The sequence below is a fragment of the Macrobrachium nipponense genome, chromosome 24 (assembly GCF_015104395.2).
Source record: "Macrobrachium nipponense isolate FS-2020 chromosome 24, ASM1510439v2, whole genome shotgun sequence".
In the NCBI taxonomy this organism is placed as follows: Eukaryota; Metazoa; Arthropoda; class Malacostraca; order Decapoda; family Palaemonidae; genus Macrobrachium; species Macrobrachium nipponense.
This window is the reverse complement of record NC_061091.1, coordinates 6,653,593-6,674,905: the sequence shown is the minus strand read 5'-3', so window position 1 is coordinate 6,674,905 and position 21,313 is coordinate 6,653,593. Positions and strand designations below refer to the sequence as shown.

Below are 21,313 nucleotides of genomic sequence, written 5' to 3'. Positions count from 1 at the left end.
AAGTAAGAATTGCAACAATAAAAGATTATTCCTAAGTCGACCGATGGTGGTAAACTTAGCAATAAAGAAATCAAATAATACATGGGAATAATTGGATGAATTAATGGTTTGTTCTTCTGTTTCACTGAAAAGTGACTCTTCTATTTCTTAGGTTATATCTAAATTCCTTCTTCTGAATTTCTTCTGACGTCTCTGTCATTTCGAATTCTTCGACTTCTTTGGTTCTCTTGACCTTGCCTTGTTTTATCCAAAATTCTTCTTCTTCTAATCTTGAGGTTTATCTAATTCCTTGCTTCTTCGGAATTTCTTGGACGTCTCTGTCTTTCAATTCTTCCGGACTTCTTTGGCTTCCCTGACCTTTGGTTCCTTGTTTATTCCAAAATTCTTCTTTTCTAATGATTCAGTTATTAGTGGAAGGCCAATTTGGTTATTCATTTTCTTAAACCTTTATCTTAGTTTCTTGTACGTCTACGACCTTGTATGGTCCTGTGAAATTTTGTGGCTAACTTATAATTAATACCACCTCTTACTTCCTCTTAATATAGACTTCATCTCCTTTCTTGTAGTCTACAGGCCTTAATCCTTCTTGATGCTTCTCTATCATATTCTGCTGGGCTTCTTCTAGATTCTTGTGCAATTGCTTGTGTATTACTTTAAAGTTTCCGATTCTTATCTTCATGATATCTTCAGAGTATTTAGGCTGTATTGGCTGATTCAGCCATGCATAAGGTAATCTGGGTCATATCCCATCAAAGCTTTTATGGGAGTTGCTCGAGTTACTCGTATGATGCCTTGCATTTAATGATAATTGGACTAAAGGTAAATTGACGTCCCAGTCAGGATCCTGTCCTACTGTGTGACGTAATACGTCTAAAACCTTTCTGTTATTCCTTTCTACCAAGCCATTGCTAGCTGGGTGATACGGCTGTATCGCTACCTTTCTACCTTAAAGGCGTTACAAATTTCTTGAACTAATGAGTTGTGAAACTCGGTCCCATTATCAGAGATAATGAGCTGTGGGCCAGAATATCTGCAAAATATCTTATCGAAGAGAGCGATTGCACAATCCTTGGCATTTTTACTAGTAGTGGTACCAACTCTGTATATCTCGTGAGCGCGTCGATACATACTTAGTATCTTATTCCCTTATTCCCTTTACTCGTGGTATGAAGATTAGTGATAAGATCAATAGATACTCTTTCGAAAGGAGTCTGTGGATAGGATATTTCCCTAGTGGTACTTCCTTGTCTGTTTCTTCCCTTTGTAGCTGTTGCATGTATTGCAGCTCTTCACATAATTACTAACATCCTTGTGAATTCCCTTCCAATGAAAAGTTCTTTGGATTAATCTAATAGTCTCATCCCTTCCTGGGTGAGCTCTACATGTCATCGTCGTGCATTAGTCTCAATGACCTTATTCTTCAGACTCTTAGGTACTAACCTTTTGTGCAGTACACCTAGAAATTGACCAAATGGATCATATTCGTGACACATCCAAATTAATACGCCATCTATGTCCGTTAGTGCATCTGTGGGACATCCAACCTTCCTACCTAGTTCGGTTAATTCTTGTTTGCTGTGTTTTCTTTCGTTTTCTAACGTATTTGAACAGTTCCCTTATATCTTCATCATCTCTTTCTTGTTCCTTTATGCATTTTGCCGGGGAAAGCTCCTCTGTATAATGCATGGTGAGTACATTTACGTCACTGCACATTGTTTTCATTCTTGTCTTCTTCTTGACTTATTATATTTATACTATCACCTTGTGACACATATCTTGATAAGCATCTGCTACCTTATTCGTCTTCCCAGGGACATATTTCACCTCTATATCATAATCTTGGGCTTGTCATTGAACCAACGGGCTCTTCGTCCAGAAAAATTAGGATTCTTTAACATTTCTATGCAGCTGAATGATCCGTGAACACGGTTATCTTGTAACCAAAAAATGATATATCTGAAATGCTTTAAAAGCGTCTATTATGGCTAGAGACCTCGAGGTCTGTTACTGAGTAGTTCACTTCTGAGGGCTTTAATTTCCTACTGTAATAAGCTATCGCATTATACTTATTATCTTGTTTCTGCATTAAACATGCTCATATACCGATGTGGCTGCATCCGTGGCTAAAAGAATTCTTTGCCAAAGTCTGGGAAGCTAAGTACTGGGGATGTATAATCTTTCTTTCAATTCATCGAATGCTTCTTGCTGCTTGTCTGTCCATACAAATGATACGTGTTCCTTTAAAAGTTCAGTTAGTGGTGCGGATATGACTGCAAAAGCTCCCTATGAACTTGCGGTAAAATCCTGCTAAAACCTAAGAATATTTGACTTTACGTCCTTCTTGCAACTGAGGTGTAGGATATTCCTTGATTGACTTAATCTTTAAGTCGTTTACTTTCTACGCCCTTTTCACTTAGTGTATGACCAAGGTAGTCTATTTTCCTTTTAAGGAAGTTACACTTCTTTAGTTTAAGCTTCAGGTTGGCTTTTCTTAATCTCTTTAGGACTTCTCTGACTAAGTCTATGTGTTCCTCTATAGTGTCTGTTGCTATTAACCAAACTCATCTATGTAACAGTGTACGTCCTTGCCTAGTAAATCGCCCAAAATTTTATCCATTAATCTTACAAAAGTTACCGGGCTTGACTTTAGACCAAAGGGCATTCTTACATACTGGTATCTGCCGTTACTAGTGGAAAAAGCAGTCAAAGGTTTACTTTCTTCGTCTAGAGGGATTTGCAAGAATCCCTGCAATAAATCTATAGTGGTGAAGTATCTCTTGGACCCTATAGTGGCGATAAGATCTCGCATTGACGGCATTGGATAAGGATCATTTTCAGTAATTTGGTTCAACTTTTCTGAAATCCATCAAACTATTCTATAAGTTTTGTCTCTTTTAGGAACTAGCAAAAGTGGAAAGGACCATGGGGATTTAGATGGTTCTATTATTCCTTGCCTATTCATTCTTTGTACTTCCCTTCAATGATCTCCTTCTGGGAATGTGCTACTCTGTAAGCTGGTATTTGGTAAATTGGCTTTGTGTTCGATGGAATGTCTATCTTGTGCGTTATTTCGCGTGTATTTCCCAAGGTGTCGCCGTCAAGAGCGACTATATCCTTATATTCGCACAATAAGTCTATGAATTCTTCTCTAACATGGTTTTCCTTAATGTCCTTTAAATGAAATCCTATCTTAGCTCTTCTCAGTTTTATGTCTGAGCATAATTTTTTCCATTTCCTTTACTAATTGCGGCTACCGTTTCCCTTTCTACAACTCGGATAGGTATGGAGTATACTTCTGCTAGGCCTATCTCTGTACCTGGTGTTAATTTAACCTTTCCTCCTCTGTTATTCGTAATCTGTAACGCTATTTTGCCTGTCTGACTTCATGTAAACTAGAAGAATTTATTATTCCGTTTACTTGCGACTTTTCAGTAAGCGTGAGAATTTCTTTCCTTCAAAAATCGGATTTACTGTACATTCTACCACGTACTTTTCTCCTGGTTAAGTCTTAATTCCCTTTCTAACTTTAAATAAGTGCATTGATTTGATTCTAAGAGGTTAATGATCTGTTGTGAACTCGTGATGCATTCTGGATATCTTCCCTCCGTCTTATCCTTCTTTAGAATACCTTTCAGTGTGGGATTCTGTTGAGTCTGAGTTCTTTTAATTGACTTGCATAATGGTATTCTAGAAATCTCACGACCGTTTTCAATCACTAGTTGTTCTCTAGGGGGCATCAATGCTGTATCCCTTGTATAGCCATAGTGGATAACCTATCAACAAATGGGCAAAAGCTAATTGTATATCTCTGGCTACCAGAACATTTTCTCTAGAGGAATTCTTCCTAGCCTGAATGGAAAATCTAACTGTCCAATTACGTGGATATCATTACCCTGGACGTCTGTGATTCTACAATCTACTGCTGTGTTCAAACTTAAGTGAGAAAAATACAACCGATACACCTTTTCTGACATTATATTCTTAGGACTACCTGTATCAAAGAATGTAATAATAGGTTTCTCTAAACCGACATGTGCGGGAAATAATGGTCTATAATTTATATTCATTTCCTACATCAACTTTGCTAACCTGTGTAGCTGGGACTTAGCCTTGACATTCCGGACGTTCTCTCTGTATAGAGGAAGATTTCATTGTACCAGTAGCAGAAAATTTCCCATTGCTCGTCTGACATTGACTGAACTGGTTGATACCCTATACTTGCTGTTTGATTAGCATATCTATTTGGGACGGAATCCCTATTTCCTCTAGCTGGGGGAGATTGACTATTGTTTCTACTTCTGCCTCTCGACTGAGATCTACCCTCTAGGAGCTGAACAAATTTATTTCTGCATTCTCGGGCACTATGTCCTGTTCTCTTATGGAAAGGACAGAAGGCTATCCCTCGGCAGTCACTGCATAATGTCCTCTCTTCTGACAGTTATAACACGTGACTGTCGAAAAATCCTCCTTGAGAAGATTTACCTGGCATCTATTCGATTTTCTAGATGGGGTCCTAGATCTATTTGACCCCTTTCTTTTTTGTCTATAGCGACTAAAGGTCTGTATATAGATTCCCGTCAGGTCTTCTACTAGGATTTTTTGTTTCCCCTCCTCTTCAATCTCTGCTACATCATCGGATGTCTCCCACTTACGAGTCATCTGGCAATAACGTCCGTAGGCAGGCTTCCAATCATTATTGCTAGTCTAAATATTTTTTTAACATGACTCATTAGCATTTTTTGCTTGCCTCCTTCTACCTCTATCCAACCTGTGGATTCCATGAAGTTACCCCATTCATTCATATTGTTATACAACTGAGAGCTAAACTCTTGATAACGTCTTTCGTCTAACTTAAATTGACGCACTATCCTTGCCAAGCTAGTAACTGGATCTCTTTCACCAACTGTGGAATAAACCTTCCTAAAATACCGTTCAGTTCTTCCCAATTCTTAAGATCTCGGGTAAGTTCTCGGGAGTGGACGTATCGTTTCTAAAGTCTCCTCCGGGCTTCCAAATCAAAAAACAAGATAACTCTTGGCTTCAATAAGCTTTTCTCTATCTGTCCCCGTTTATGCTATCTAGGCGTGTCTCCACTTGCTCTATCCAGTTTTCTAAGTAACAAGCTAACTGACCATCCTTTCTTCCGCAAAATTTAGCTATGTGATTAATCACATGTCCCTTATGTGTTCCCATTACTGCTGCGTTCGAATTCGCGGACTGTGTACCTTCCGGCATGGTTAATTTCCTTGTTTGACTTCTCGTGAGCACAGGCGTTCTTACGTTCTGATAAGGAGTCGGTCTCCCTTTGACCATCGACTCGTTAATGGAAATTTTCTTAAGTACTGAGTATCATTAAAAGTATCAAAGTTATGACAGTAATATCCCAAAAGAAAATAATGATAATGACAATAAATTGTTTTTTCTTAAGTATTCGATCACCAAAAAAAATAAAATAATTTTCCCCAGAAATATTCTCAAAGTCTTACGTTACCGGTAAGCGATTCTTAAACAACAACAAAAACCCTCTTAATAGTTCTGGTAAAACGATACTGAACTGACCATAAAGTGTACGCTAACGAGAGACCTCCCGTGAATTACCCTTGTTATCCTAAACAAACAAAATAAAAACAAGTAAACATTCATTTGACGTAACGAATAAAAGTAAAAAGCAAATACTAAAACAAAAAAAAAACAAAGTACAAGAAATCACAAAAACAACCAAAATCACAAAAAAATAACATAAAATGACACAATCAAAATTCAAATTAAAATTTAAAGTTATTGGTTAGTAAATACAAATGTTCGGGAAAAGGTCTTAGTAGCTGATTAGTTATAATTAGTAAAATGAAGAAATATAGAGTTTCGTTGCCAAAAAAAAAGTTCAGTGTGAAAATCTTTTAATCTTGAAATACCAGGAATTGTCTAACTGAAATGTTAATCGCGTAATTTACTCTTAATAAAGTTTAATGTTATGTAAGTGTGGGACATTTATTTGGACTTAACTTCTTTCGTCGTCTTCGACACCCGGGTTTACGTCTGACAGCTTGCGTTCGCCTACCAGCGCGTTGAATGATGTGTTGGTTCCCCCTCTCTCTCTCTCTCTTCTTCTTTTCGGGAAAGGGGACCTCTCTCTCTCTCTTTTTTCCTCTCAGAGCAGGATTGCGTTGACGGATGCGTTTTCGGGATTGTTTTCTTTCCTCTTGATATATTCTTTACGCTTTCGATATCTTGTTCTTCTAGTGGAAGTTCTTTTACTGTTCTTCGGAGTGGAGTTTTTCTTTCGCAAAGTGTGGGTGGCTTTTTTTTTTTGGAGCGCTTTTATTGTTACGACTCGATAACTGTCTTTGAATTTGGGGAAGCACTGGTACTGTCTTTTTGGGAGAACTTTCTTTTTCGAGTGGCGTGAATGGATTGAAATCTCTTATGCCGACACTAAACTTTTGATTCTCTTTCGCGGCCGCTGTCTTTAACTGTCATTCGTGTATTCGTATCACGTCGCTAATCACCATTTCTTTACTGTCTCTTTTGTCTCTTCCTATCCTTACCGCTCGACATCAGTTAATCTTGTCACTATATCAATCTTTATCTCATCGTATCCCATCGCTCTGCCACCAATAAATCTGTGACGGTACTTACTCTCTTTGCACAGATCTAAGGTAACGTGTGCCGACACTGGAGGCTATACTTTGGAGAATTTGACTTATATAAATTTTTCTTACCTTGCTGAATTAGCTAAAAAGGGTTATCGTTTTGGATGAGAAATGAAGATTGATATTTTCTTAACATAGGTTTATTCTTCGCTGGGGTACTTATAAATGTCTTTCCACCTTCTGAGTTACTGGGCTCTTGGACTGATAAAACTTAATTGGCACTTGTTGCAATTACGAGTCTATAGGCACGAGGGAATTTTACTGAGTATTGATTGTCACTTTCACTGTCTTTGATTAATTCGCACACCACACTTTTGCACCTGTTCTTCTTCTGGGGATTCTTCTGTCTTTCTCTGTTTCACGGCCATGCCACTGCAGTTCTCCCCTCAGGCTCCCCGGTTGTTCTCTCTCTTGGCTTCTCTGTTCCCCTTTTTTTCCCTGCTCTCTTTTCTGCCTCTCTGTTCTCTCTCGCCTGCTCTCTGGCTTCGCTTTTTGTTCAGTTGAAAATCTCCTTAGCCCCGCCTTTGGATTTTTGGATTCTGACTGGGTGTGGCATTTTTCTGAAAGACTTTTTGTGTCTTAGTGGCTGCTAACTTCATACGAGACCGCCTTCCTGTCAGGTCTTCTACAGTAATTCGTTAGGCTTTGAATTTGTATACGCCTCCTTCTTCATGTCCCTGGCTTCTTAGGGGCGTATCCCTTGGTAACCTCATAGGTCATTCGTTGATACCCCTTTTGGGCGTCGTTATGACCAACACTCATGGCTTTTGATTCGTCGATTACTAGAGGCCTACCTTTGGGAGGGTGGAGCTTTTTTAAAGAATTTGGTACGTCCCTCTTTCTAACAACGGGTCTAGAATTCCTTTTAACGTATGCCAGATGGCTCTCTCTGACCTGTTCACGAAGGGAACGCCGATTAGTCATAGGCGCTAATGAGAGTAGTTTCCAATTTCTCGAAGATGCCTGGGTGATATCCTTCGTCGCCCTAATCTCTTGTTGTCACTAAATCGCTGGTACGGACAGAGGCTTTTTGGGGGAGATGAAAACCAGATGTCTAATGGCTAAAAGCCTAATGTTTGGAGTAACAAAATCCCTTCGCTAAGAAAAATCATTATCGTATTCCCTTTTCCTTGTGAAAATCTTTTTCTTTTTCTTCTATTATCCGTTTCGTGCCTTTTTCTTAAGTATTATTAAGTTATTGCCTTTTGTAATAACGACACTGTGCCACACTATTACATATATATATATATTATATATATATATATATATATATATATATATATATACCTATATATATAAGGCCGCGAGAAAAAAATCTTTAACATAGACTCGTTGTACGTAATTTTGAAGTTTTCATAAGCAATCTTTCGTTAACTTCTAGGTATGTGACCGGCTTTATAATATGCATACATAGCGCTGTCACCCCTAGAAATATATATATACGAGGCCCATTCAAAAAGTATCCGACCTTGGTCCATAAAGAAAAAAAATTGCACATTTGAAATTTTTTTATTCAATCACCTTCAAAGTATTCCCCTTGGGAGTGCACACACTTTTCCCGCCGGTGCTGCCACTGCTGATAACATCTCTGGAATGTTGACATTGGGATGCTGTAAAGCTCTGACGTCGTTTTCTCATAATTTCCTCTCTCGACTCAAAACGCTTCCCTAGGGTTGTTTTCAGTTTAGGGAACAGCCAGAAGTCACAAGGTGCCATGTCTGGAGAGTACACCAAATGTCTTCATCACCAGTGATGATAGTCGTCATGAAGTCAGAGTCACTGTTAGCACAGTCAAGCAGGTCTTGTGCAATTTCCAGGCGGAGTTGTTTCTGCTGTTCCATTACAACCAGCAACTTGGGAACGAATTTAGCAGACACTCGTCGCATGGCCAAATCTTCCGTTCAAAATTGTATGAACTGGATCCTGTGCTTATTCCTACTTCTTCAGTAATTTCTTTGATGGTTATACGACGGTCGTCCTCCACTATTCGACGAACATTTTCAACGAATTCTTCGTTTTCTGCTGGTGGATGGCCTGCCTGACTGTGGCTTGCTCTCAATTAAGATTTGTCCTTGCTTGAAGCGATTATACCACTCCTTTATCTGTGTTATTCCCATGGCTTCATCGCCAAAGGCTTGCTGAATCTTCTGGATAGTTTGCACTTGTGTATCACCAAGCTTGTAGCAGAACTTAATGCCAGTAGCGCTGCTCGATGCGCTCCGACATGTTGTGTAAGGACGATAATCCGACGAGCTTGTGCTGGACGTCTGCACTCTAGCCCTCACAGGCGGGTACCGCCACACACTAGAGCTTTTAAATTTACACGCATGCGCAGTAAGAGTGCTGTCAACTCCCACAAAACTAATTTGCTGATTGGTGAATTATTTGTCCTTTTATGAACCAAGGTCGGATACTTTTTGAATGGCCCTCGTATATATATATATATATATATATATATATATATATTATATATATATATATATATACGTATATATATATATATATGTATATAAATATATATATATAATATATATATATATATATATATATGTGTGTGTGTGTGTGTGTGTGTGTGTGTGTGTGTGTAATTTAGTTAGTCCTTAAACATTATACGTACATGGAATTTTTTAGGTAGTGTCAAATTCAAGCTGTTTGCTTTTTATTTCACTAAATACACTTTCTTTGCTAGTCTTTGAAGACTTACTTGACGAGTGCGTTCGCGTTGAATAATAATAATAATAAATAATAATAATAATAATAATAATAATAATAATAATAATAATAATAATAATAATAATACGTCTCGTTTACTCTTCCGGGAATAATCAGATCATGTCTTTCGTGTCCAACCAAGAAATGCATATCATTAATGCTTCGTAGATTCTATTAAAATGTAGAAATGCATATCAGTAACACTTCTTCAGTTCTATGAAAATGTAAATTCGTGAGGACATACTATGAACCGTCACTATCAAAAACCAGATTAACAATAAACGGGTGAAATACAGACCACAGGAAACTCTTCAAATACCATCGATGTGTTTTGAGTAAGTAAACTATAAACCAGATACCTCCTAATTAGAGCTATGACTCCACGCTGGGGGTCAAAGGGGAGTAAATATTTAGGATCTCCGGATACCCAGGGATCGGGGGGGGGGGGGGGTTTTTTTTGTTTTGGTCGTGGGGATGGGGGGCAAATTTGAAAATAACCTCGCGGGGGTTAAAAATGGTTAAAAAAAAAAAAATGGATCTCTATTAAGCGCGAGGAATTTGGACCTCACCTGGGAGATGAAGGTGTATGAAGATGGGCGGTGAGAGATGACCCGAAATTTGGGGTGTGGGGGGAGGGGGAGGGTTGCTTTCAATATTCGCTTCTTAACCCCTTCGTGACGTCTCAGTTGGGCTCCTAGGAATTCAGCGTTTTCATTCGCTTTTATTCCAAGGTTCGTTTTATTCAGCTAACACGTAATTTCTTTCACTACGTAGACTTAACTTTGCGCTTACTCGGGGGGTAAGCCTATACATACTAGTTTGTTGTTGTTGTTGTTGTTGTTGATGTGGGGGTAGGAAAGGCCTGTGGAAGAGCCTATTAAAAAGGTCTGAAAAAGGTGTTTCGCGTTGAGTTAAAGATACAGGGATTTTACGATAGGATACTCAATATTTATTTATTGGAATTAAAATGTACAAAATAAATAATGTGAATGTTAAACAGTACAGAAAAATAATTTTCAATAAAATATAGCGTATTTATTTTAATTTCCGTTGGTGAAACAACGCTCTATTTGAACGTAGATTTTATCACACGCCCCGAGTAAGCTGGAGGTCGGATCATGCCTTTTTTTCAGCTTTTCTGCTAATTTACTTCCGTCAATTATTCCTTCGTCTCCATTTTCGTAATATCTCGTATATTTAGTCTTTATCTTATCAGGATTAAAAAAAAATACACATCTTGATTATAAATTTTCTTTTATTATTATTTTTTTTTTTAGTTTCGTATCCTGTCCAAGTTCAGCCATTTATAATTATTTTTGCCGTTCGTGGTTAACTTCAAAGGAGAGAGAGAGAGAGAGAGAGAGAGAGAGAGAGAGAGAGAGAGAGAGAGAGAGAGAGAGAGACTGTAGTTCCTGAGACATTTATCGCAGGAATTCATTCATGACAGAATATTTGGAATGCAATCCAAGACAGGAATTATAAAAATTATATAAATGACAAAAATTCAACAACGACCAAAATTATATGAGTGAATGAAAAAAAAAATACTAGTTAAAATATTTCAATGATGAAAAATAAAATAAAATACACAAAAATATTTAATTTCATGTATAAATCTGATACTTTGGGATGAAGTTGCTACAGACACAACCCAAACCCATCCAAGTACTGACCAGACGCAACATTCTCAACCTCCCAGATCGACTCTGCATTTCACTGGGTGATCACCAATCCAAGTACTGACCAGACGCAACATACTCAACTTCTCAGATCGAGGTGACCGGTCCAAACATTGACCAGTCGTAATGCTGCCTTGACCGATGGTATTTCAAAACAGGGAACCATAAACAACAAACATGAAATCATTTGTATCGAGAGAGAGAGAGAGAGAGAGAGAGAGAGAGAGAGAGAGAGAGAGAGAGAGAGAGAGAGAGAGAGAGAGAGAGAGATTTTTAAATTTGCCAGATTTCTTTCTTAGTACCAACGAACTTCCCCCGCTGTAGACAGCTAAAGTCCTCACTTTCGAAAGAGATCTTCTCCTCTTTTCAGGAGAGAGAGAGAGAGAGAGAGAGAGAGAGAGAGAGAGAGAGAGAGAGAAGAAGCACTCGACTGCATTCCATGACTGCACACAAGTCCAGGATCAGGTCCAGCAGGTTTTGTGAGCGTAATTTGAAAACTTTTCGACCTGCTCACTGAATGCCAAAATTAAGAAGAGGGACCATTATCATTATGGGATCATCGCTGAGAGAGAGAGAGAGAGAGAGAGAGAGAGAGAGAGAGAGAGAGAGAGAGAGAGAAATAAAAGCAATCTAGAGAGAGACAGAAAACGCTAGAAAGGAGAGTAATCTAGAGAGAGAGAGAGAGAATGGAACGGACAGTAATCTAGAGAGAGAGAGAGAGAGAGAGAGAGAGAGAGAGAGAGAGAGAGGATAAAAGCACTCTAGAGAGAGAGAAAAAAACGCTAGAAAGGAGAGTAATCTAGAGAGAGAAAAACGAGAGACAGAGAGAGAGAGAGACGCTGGAACGGAGAGAGAGAGAGAGAGAGAGAGAGAGAGAGAGAGAGCCTAGTACTACTACTCGAGAGGTTTCGAAACCGCGGCGATGTGAAAGAATGACGCATCAGCAAAGTTTGGGACACTAAGGATAACAGAGAGAGAGAGAGAGAGAGAGAGAGAGAGAGAGAGAGAGAGAGAGAGAGAGAGAGAGAGAGCCGGGGAAAAGATAAAGGTAGACAGAAAATACGATAAGAGGGAGACCATCGTAATAATCAAAACGCGATGAAGCAAACAGAGAGAGAGAGAAGTGAACTTTGACTACAAGAAAGGCGTGAAAACAGAGGGACAAGAGGGAGAGAGGTTAAGAAAGTCGACAATAACAGTTAAGGAAAGAGGGGGAGATAGAAAACACGCGAGGATGAGAGACGTGGGGAAAAGACGTGGAGATGAGGAAGGCTGCAGTGAGGATAATATCAATAAACAAAAAAAGACGAGGTGAGAAGGGTAAAAAGTGTTTAAAAAAAAAAAGAATTAAATATATAAACGGGGGAGATGGGAGACTGCTAATGAAATTAGGAGATAGCCTGATGATCGAAAGAATGCGATAAAAGTGACAGAGAGAGAGAGAGAGAGAGAGAGAGAGAGAGAGAGAGAGAGAGAATAAATAGCAAAGATCACAACTAAGCCTAAAGAGAAAAACTCCACGCGTTAATTAAGAGAAAGCATTGTCAGGCTGCAAAAGCATCCAATAACTACAACATTCAAGAAGTAGACATTGCAATTCCAGTCCCGCTGGAGCCTGGAATAAATGCAAAAAATTATATTTTTGATCTACCTGGAAAGCGTGTTACATACCCGTCGTGTATATATATATATATATATATATATATATATATATATATATATATATATATATATATATACACACACAGTTTTTCAACACCTCCATACTTGCTCAAATTGATTCTTATTTACTATATATATAATTATTTACTATATAATATACCTTCGAATTAAGCAACGCTGCGAAATCATCCCCGAGAGGGCCCAAGAGTCCCCCCCCCCCCACCCCCTATAATACAGTTATACCACTAGTACTATTCCAGCACACCTGGGCTGGTTTGAATTTGGACACGGACTGAATCCAGACTTCCATCGTAAACGTCTCTCGTTCTGTAAACCCTAGCGGTGTTATTTCGAACAAACTCAAAATGAAAGTTAAACGAAAACGCATCCATTTCCATTCCATATTCCAGATTCAAGCGTCGCATTCCATCGAAGGCTCCAAACCCACCCACACACCACACACATCAATTCTCAAACCCCGAAAATAATTCGAGAGTGCGTGCGTCTGTGCGTTGTATGTGTGTGGCATTGGGAGGGGAGAGGGAGGGGGGAGGGGGCGGAGGGTATGGAGAGAGAGAGTAGGGCGTCGGGGTATGAGGTAGGGGGGCATGATATGCCGTCTGGTTGACCCCTTCTTCTTCTCTTGGGCATCCAGCGGCATCACCAGCACCACCACCACCACCTGTTCGGCACCGTCGCTCCTGGCTAGTCCCATCTGGTACTACTTTACCTTATAAACCGCATCCTGGGCGTGCCAATGGGCATTTGTCATGCCCCCGTGAAAAGATGCCCCATATACGTGCCCCAGGGCCCGTCGCAGCACCCTACAGCCCCGCGGGGTGGTGCCATGCGCCTACAGGTTGTGCCCAAAATAATCACCCCCATGTCCCTTCTATCCTACAACACAACCGACTCACACGACACGCCGAACCACCATTTTCTTTTTTCTTCTCTCTCTCTCTCTCTCTCTCTCTCTCTCATTTACTTCCTCTTCGTCTCACGGTTCTTCCTCGTCTTCATCTTTCTGCCTCTCGTTATCGTCGTAGCTGTTAAACTTGCCAGTTTTTCCAAGAGCGGAAACGTATAGGCCTAGGCGGATATCCATTTTAAGAGATGCTCGAATATCTATCTCTCTCTCTCTCTCTCTCTCCCTCGCCATCTTTTTCCAGTATTCTGTTATCAACGCTTTCCTTACTAATCCCTTTCGTCTGTGACTCTTTGCTTTTTATTTTTGTTCCTCTGACGAGTTTTTGAAGGCTAGAGAGACACAGACTTGTGTGGGTTAATGCTTCAAGGAGTAACAGACATGTTCCCTTCAAAGTTTGATCGTCTCGTGACAAGACAATTATTTAGTTTAATAAGTTATTTTTCTTATTTATTTATCTATTTATTTATTTATTCAAGAAGTGTTTTGCGAGGCTGCAGATACGGGGTTAATAAAACTGGGGAAAATATAATAGAAATAATGATAAGAAATCAGCCCTACACATACTGTGAACTGGCGAAAACTCATGTTTACATGGGTATACACCATAGCTAAGCCATGGCTTTGTAATATATACATACATATATATATATATATATATATATATATATATATATATATATATATATATATGAACACTAGTTGACGTTTCTCACAATAACCTAATCTGACTTGTCTATCGTATAAGACAAGCATCCATACGAGCTAACAAATATGAGAGAGAGAGAGAGAGAGAGAGAGAGAGAGAGAGAGAGAGCGTACGCAACCCTGATGGAATCTAGTCTAGATTAAAGCAGCAACTGGAACGCCATCAGATATTACAAGATGACAAGATGACAACGAACGCAGCTTATATACAGTTTTATTCGAAGTTCGTACCACCACTTAGTACCACCGGAATGTGGTCCTACCCTGTCCTGTCCTTCGTCAGTTTAGCGCCCATCTTAGTCTACTCGATTATGGAAAAAGCGTTTGACACCACTGTCTGAAAAAAGCAATTGTCTGAAAAAAGCAATTGACACAGACACAACTCTGAAAAAGCAATTGAAACCAATGTTTTAAAAAAGCAATTGACACGACTGTCTGAAAAAAAGCATTTGAAATCACTGTCTGAAAAAGCATTTGACACCAATGTCTGAAAAAAAAGCATTTGACACCACTGATTGAAAAAAGCAATAGACACCACCATCTGAAAAATGTAATTCACACCACTGTCTGAAAAAAGGAACTGACACCACTGTCTGAAAAAAACAACTGACACCATTGTCTGAAAAAGGCGATTGACACCACTGTGAAAAAGTTAACTGACGCCACTGAATGACATAAAAAAAAAAAACATTTGACGCCACTGTCTGAAAAAAACATTTTACAGACACCACTGTCTGAAAAAAACATTTCACACAACTGTCTGAAAAAAACAATTGACACCACTTGAAAAAGGCGATTGACACCACTGTCTGAAAAAAGCATCTGACACTACTGTCTGACATAAAAGCAATTGACACCACTGTCTGAAAAAAACAATTGAAACCACTGTCTGAAAAAAGCATCTGACACTACTGTCTGAAAAAAAGCAACTGACACCACTGTCTGAAAAAGGCGATCGACACCAATTTCTCTCATATTCTCATACAAAAGCGTATAATCCAGGACTGCTACTATTTCGACCGCTGTTAAACGGGTAATAACACCCATCGGGCCACCTGTTCCCAATTCTAAAATGCGGGGAGAAGTGATCTCTCCACACCGCAGAATTCTGTAGCTTTTTCGCTCACTCTATACAGACTAGCTTTGGAAATCTACTTCCAGCTTTTGTGTTTCCCAACACGTAACTCTTTGGTCTCCATTTATTTTTCTCCGACTGTCGTATATAGTAACCTCGGCGCAATCGAGTTTTATGTACAGGGTATAATGCTGTATGACCCACCGCCCATGAAACTTACAGCTACGGCCCGGTGAAGGCTTGATCTACAGTGTTGCCAGACGCACGATTATGGGCTAACTTTAACCTTCAATAAAATAGAAAAAAACTACTGAGGCTAGAGGGCTGCAATTTGGTATCTTTGATGATTAGAGGGTGGATGATCGACGTAGCAATTTGCAGCCCTCTAGCCTCAGTAATTCTTAAGATCTGAGGGTGGACAGAGAAGAAATCTCCCTTTCACCAAAAGCAATTGCTCCAGAAAAAAAAAAAACTATCTGTACGAGGAACAAGAGGGTGGGTTATTTCCAGTGTTCCTGGAAACGACGTTTTTTGATGGCAACAAGATCCGTATCTCATTATCAGGTTTACTGTAAAAGAAAACTGTAGAGATGGCTGTTTGTCCGCCCTCAGATCTTAGAAACTACTGAGGCTAGAGGGCTGCAAATTGGTATGTTGATCATCCACCCTCCAATCATCACACATATCAATTTGCAGCCCTCTAGCCTCCTCAGTAGTTTTTGATTTCATTGAAGGTTAAAGTTAGCTATGACCGCACGTCTGGCAACGCTATAGGACAGGCCGTAGGTCAAAATACCACAGCACGGACGATGGAAGTACGAATGGTTATTATGAATAACATATATAAATACTAAAACTATACCCGAAGATGTGACTGAGTTATATTAACTAATGGAGTTTTTTTTTCCTGATACTATAGTAGATTCACATCAGCCGTGCATTTGATGTCAAGGCCAGTCACCTACGACGCTCCTGATTGGCTGTCGACAAGCCAATGACAGGGCTGGAAACTCTCCTCAGTCTGTCTCGAGAGTTCATATAGGGAGGATGTATGTTCCATGTCTCCTGAGGGATACTTTCAAGACGTATCCCTCAGGAGATGGAATATACATCCTGCCTATGTGAACTCTCGAGAGAGACTGAGGAGAGTTTCCAGCCCTGTGATTGGCTTATCAAAAGCCAATCAGGAGCGTCGTAAGGGAAGGGCCTAGACATGCAATGCACGGCTGATGTGAATCTATTATAGCCAACACTGACCCTCCAAAAATAAATGCCTTGACAGGAGTCGAGTTCTACGATGGCTACGGTTCGTCTTCAAATCGGGTCTGAAACAAACAAATCAGAGAGACAAAGAGACGCGTATATGAGAAGACCGAGACCGAATGAACAGACGGATTTTCCCAAATCTCGTAAATGAGAGTTACAAGGATTAGGATGTCTCAAAGACTTATTAGTCCATCCTAAGAGGAGACATCGTTAGCTCACTTGTCCTCGTGGTTTTGTAGGAGACCAGTATACCAATCGACTGATGCTTGTTTGCATGAACCGTCGTGTCAAATAGACTACTACACTAGAGAGAGAGAGAGAGAGAGAGAGAGAGAGAGAGAGAGAGAGAGAGAGTTCCTCATTCAATCATGAATTCTATACAGGCGGAGGATAAGTAAGAAAAAGTGTATGAACAATTTCGAATGATTTTGATACGATCGGTGTTCTGACCAGCACCCAATATCATGAGCATTTGAAATGCTGTAACATTATACTGTCAAAATTGCCGTCTTCCAACCCATGCCCGGCCCTGCAATCGAAGATGATTCCGTATATCAAAAATGTTAAAAGTGAAATCAATCATATGTTAAAAATAAGTAATTAAGGCGTTAATAACTTATTTTCGTATTGATTTCAGTGCTACGGCCATGAATATCTTCTCACTTGATCTTTCGAAGCACTGACTGCGGATGGGCGGATTATGAAATTTTGAGACAAGCAATGGGACCTATTTTTGGTCATTACTTTACCATTTTCACGTGTAGAACGTCTCCTTGAATACAAATTGAATATATAATTACTTGAATACATGACTAATACATAATTACTGTCTTTGAGACGAGCGTTTACTACATGTATGTGTCAATGTATTGGGACACTATCCCATGTTCCTACCATTGACTTTTGTTATACATACATACACACACACACACACACACACACACACACACACACATATGTATATATATATATATATATATATATATATATATATATATATATAATATCCAAACATAAGGAAGCAAAGAAATTATTTCTAAAAATGCCTTTATTTTCCTTATTTTTTTTTCATCAAATAACGAGAGAGAGAGAGAGAGAGAGAGAGAGGGGGGGGGGGTTGGGGGGGTGGACGGGGATGAGAGGGTGCATCCCATTTTACAAAGAAATAAATAAAATAAAATAAACATAAAAAGCCATTCTGCTTCGTAAACTCCGATACAGTGATAAACTTAATAAAATTAATAATAATAATAATACTTTGCCATAGGGTCACTGCACCATTAATGATGACACTGATCAAATCAAGAAAAGACCTACGAGACAGACATACACACAAAATATACTTTCTTCTTGTCACCTTCATTCACAAGGCATGTGAGCGTGTGTGTGTGTGTGTGTCTGTGTACGTCTGTGTGTGTGTGTGGGTAGTGGGTATGTACGTCTCTGTGTGTGTACGTGCGTGTGCGCCGAAGCCCCCGGACGAGCCAGTGAGCGAGGGAGACTTGTATCTAGACATTCACACCACGTGCTTCTGCTGCCCCGTCTGACGATCGCTATGTCGCAGGACCGCGCCGCCGAAACGAACGACCTCTTCCAGATGCCGTCGGCGACTCTCGACGACCTGCTCCGAAGAAAGTGCTCTGCTGCAGGTGTCCGAAGTTGAGCGAGACAGAGACAGAGACAGAGAAACACACAGAGAGAGACACACATACACAGACAGAGACAAGAGGCACAGGGAGGAAGGTCCAGTGGTATACTACTAGGGGGTCGAGATCGCTGCGACATATCGGTGGGCGTGACCGTGGAAGTGGGACCACGCCCCCTCGGGCATGCGATCGGCCGCGATTGGTCCGCGGGTAGTGGGTAGGAGGGTCATCGTCGTCGGGGCAGCTGTGGTGCCTGTGGAGGTGGTGGGCGGACCGGGGGTCAGTAGTGCGTGTGTAGCGTATGCGTCCACACCAGGCGCCGCAGAAGTGGTGTGTGACAGTGTGGCTGTGTTGTCTGCCTGTGGCCCCAATCGGCGAGAGAAGGAGGAGGAGGGAGAGGAGTAGTAGGAGCAGGAGAGAGAGAGAGGAGAGAGAGAGAGAGAGAGAGGGAGAGAGGATGATGACGATGATCAAGTTGTGGTTGTGTGATGAGGACGATGATGATAATCTTCCCCGGTTCAGTGTTGTCAAAAGTGTTACTAGTTTTATCATTATTATTATTGTTGTTCTTTTTGTTCTTGTTCTTGTTGTTGTAGCAGTGGTGCGGAAGGAGGAGGAGGAGGAGAAGAAGAAGACGAAGAAGAAGGAGGAGAGGAGGAGGAGGAGGAGGCGGAGGAGGAGGAGGAGGAGGAGGAGGAGAAGAAGGAAGAAGGGATCCTCTTCTGAAGAGGGCATGTGGCGGCGTGGTGCTTATGCGCCCGGGAGCCTTGGCAGCTAGTAACGCGGACATGTGCCCTGGGTGGTGGCTGGGTCGCCGCGGCTGCTGCCTCCTCGGAATCATCATCATCCTTCTGCTGCTGCTGCTGACGACGACCACGACGACCACGAAGGCTGCCGCAGCTCCTCTCGTAGCCCTGCCGGCCACCCTCGCCCTCACCCGCCCCCCCGCCACCGTCCCGGAGACGACCCTCGGCAGGCCCTGGCGCGGCTACGACGACCACGACGACGACAAGAAGGGCGAGGAGGAGGAGTCCTCCTCTTCTTCTCACCGCCGCCTCCTCCTGCCGCAGCGAGGCGCCCGCGCCCTGCCGCCCCTGACTAGCACCACTCCGGAACCTAGTTCTCTGTATTACTCCACTTACCAATATCCTTCCGGAGCGGCAGCGGCGGCGGCGGCGGCGGGGACGTGGGTCGGGCGAGGTCGCCGCCGGCGGCCCCCTCCGCTGATACTCGAAGCCGCGGGAGAGACGGGCTCGCCCCCCGCGGAAACGTCGTCTTTAAGACACAGTGGACGAGGTAGAGGGGGACGAGGAGGAGGAGGAGGAGGAGGAGGAGGGACCGGCCACGGTGACCAAGTCAGGAATAGTGGGGGTGAGGGGGAGGACGAGGAGGAGGAAGGAGGAGGAGGAGGGAGAAGTGATAGTGGGGTTGGGAGGGGGGAACGCTCCAGCCGGAGTAGCAGAAGGAGGAGGAGGAGGAGAAGAAGAAATAGCAGCTGGAGTAGGAGCAGAAGGAGGAGGAGGAGGAGGAGAAGGAGAGGGAGGACGAGGTGGACCAGGACCACCAATAGTAGTAGGTCCAACCGCGGCGCCCCCCGAGGTCACGCCCCTCGACCTGGTGCGGAACACGCGAAGTACGCCCACCAACATCACGAGGAATTTTCGCCATCATCACAAGTACCGGCATCAGCTCTACAACGAGAACTCCCGAAGGGTTATAAAACTACTCACCGACGGAACCGTCAGGTCTACAGACGACCTCAACGATCCACACAGTAAGTGCTGACGACTTCTTCTTCTTCTTCTTCTTCACTCAATCACTCATTCACTCACTCACTCCCTTTCACACGTTCCACTTAACCTCAGATTAATCACTGGCCCGGCTTGCTCGTGCATGATGTATTGTTCCCATGCACGCTTGCTTGCGTCCTCTGCGAATTAAGACAAATAGATGCACGCGCGCTTGCAAGTGCATCATTGAAGAAGGCCCTTGTCTCACGGGCCTTCCGCTCTTCAGTAGTGATGACGTAGCAGAGGTGCTGTAAGATGCATTGGAAATAGATTCAACGTCGAAAAGCTAAATGTCTTTTCGAGCACTGGGCATTTATTAATTGCTTTGACTTCATATACTACATGATAAAGTCAATATCAGTAACATCTGCATTTTCAAACTTGGTAAACGATATGGTTCTGAAGCTCTTCAGATCAAGTGTTGGACTACCATGTCAAAACAGAAGACTAAACGATTTTTGACGTCATTATTGTAATTTTTTGCTGATGCCAGCCCAATGTGATAGATTATAAGCAATACTTTCCAAGACCCAGTCATTAGCCACGGAAGACAAAAGTGATTTAAAATACCCCCGAAGAAGCCACAGGAGAGGTGGCACCCACCCCTGGGAGCAGAGCCCCCTGTCATTACAACTCGCAGTTTTCTTAACCCTTGATTCTAGGAGATTCAAAAGTTGCAACTCATATCATAATGAGGACAGAACGGCCAAGCATTGAATTAACCCTTTTCGCTTGCATAACACAAACCACTTCTTTCTTGGCACGGTCGAAAATGAATTTGGAAATCAATGTTACAAAACCATGCAGGGCGCACAGAGGTTACAAAACCCAGACCTGGCAACTTTCGTCGATTCAAAGGAAGTAGCCAAAGTCTTTTCTCAACAGTTAAAATAAAAGCTTATGACACTACTACTACTACTACTACTATATACTACTACTACTACTACTACTACCATGACAGACGCACAGGGTGTTAGCGATATAATCAGAGAGTCTCGAAGCTATTAAAGAATGGAATCTGGAAGCGGCCTTTATAGAGAGATATAGATAACTCGTTCTGGGAAAAGTCATACCCGCATTTAGCGAAGAGAATGTCTAACATTGCAAGAAAGTAATTTATATCAATCATACAGGAGCGTACGCTTCAAGTTTTCCAAATTACACCTGACTTAATAAATTTTGGGTAGAGCATACCCATAA

At 41.4% G+C, this 21,313-nt stretch overlaps 1 protein-coding gene across 1 annotated transcript in view; it reads left to right on the top strand.

Moving 5' to 3' along the window:
• The first annotated feature begins 19,964 nt into the window (after positions 1-19,964).
• LOC135205402 (uncharacterized) overlaps positions 19,965-21,313 on the top strand; it is a 246,113-nt gene continuing 244,764 nt past the window's right edge. The window contains exon 1 of the mRNA XM_064235904.1: positions 19,965-20,097. The gene's annotated coding sequence lies outside the window, so the exon portion shown is untranslated. The remainder of the gene's footprint in view (positions 20,098-21,313) is intronic.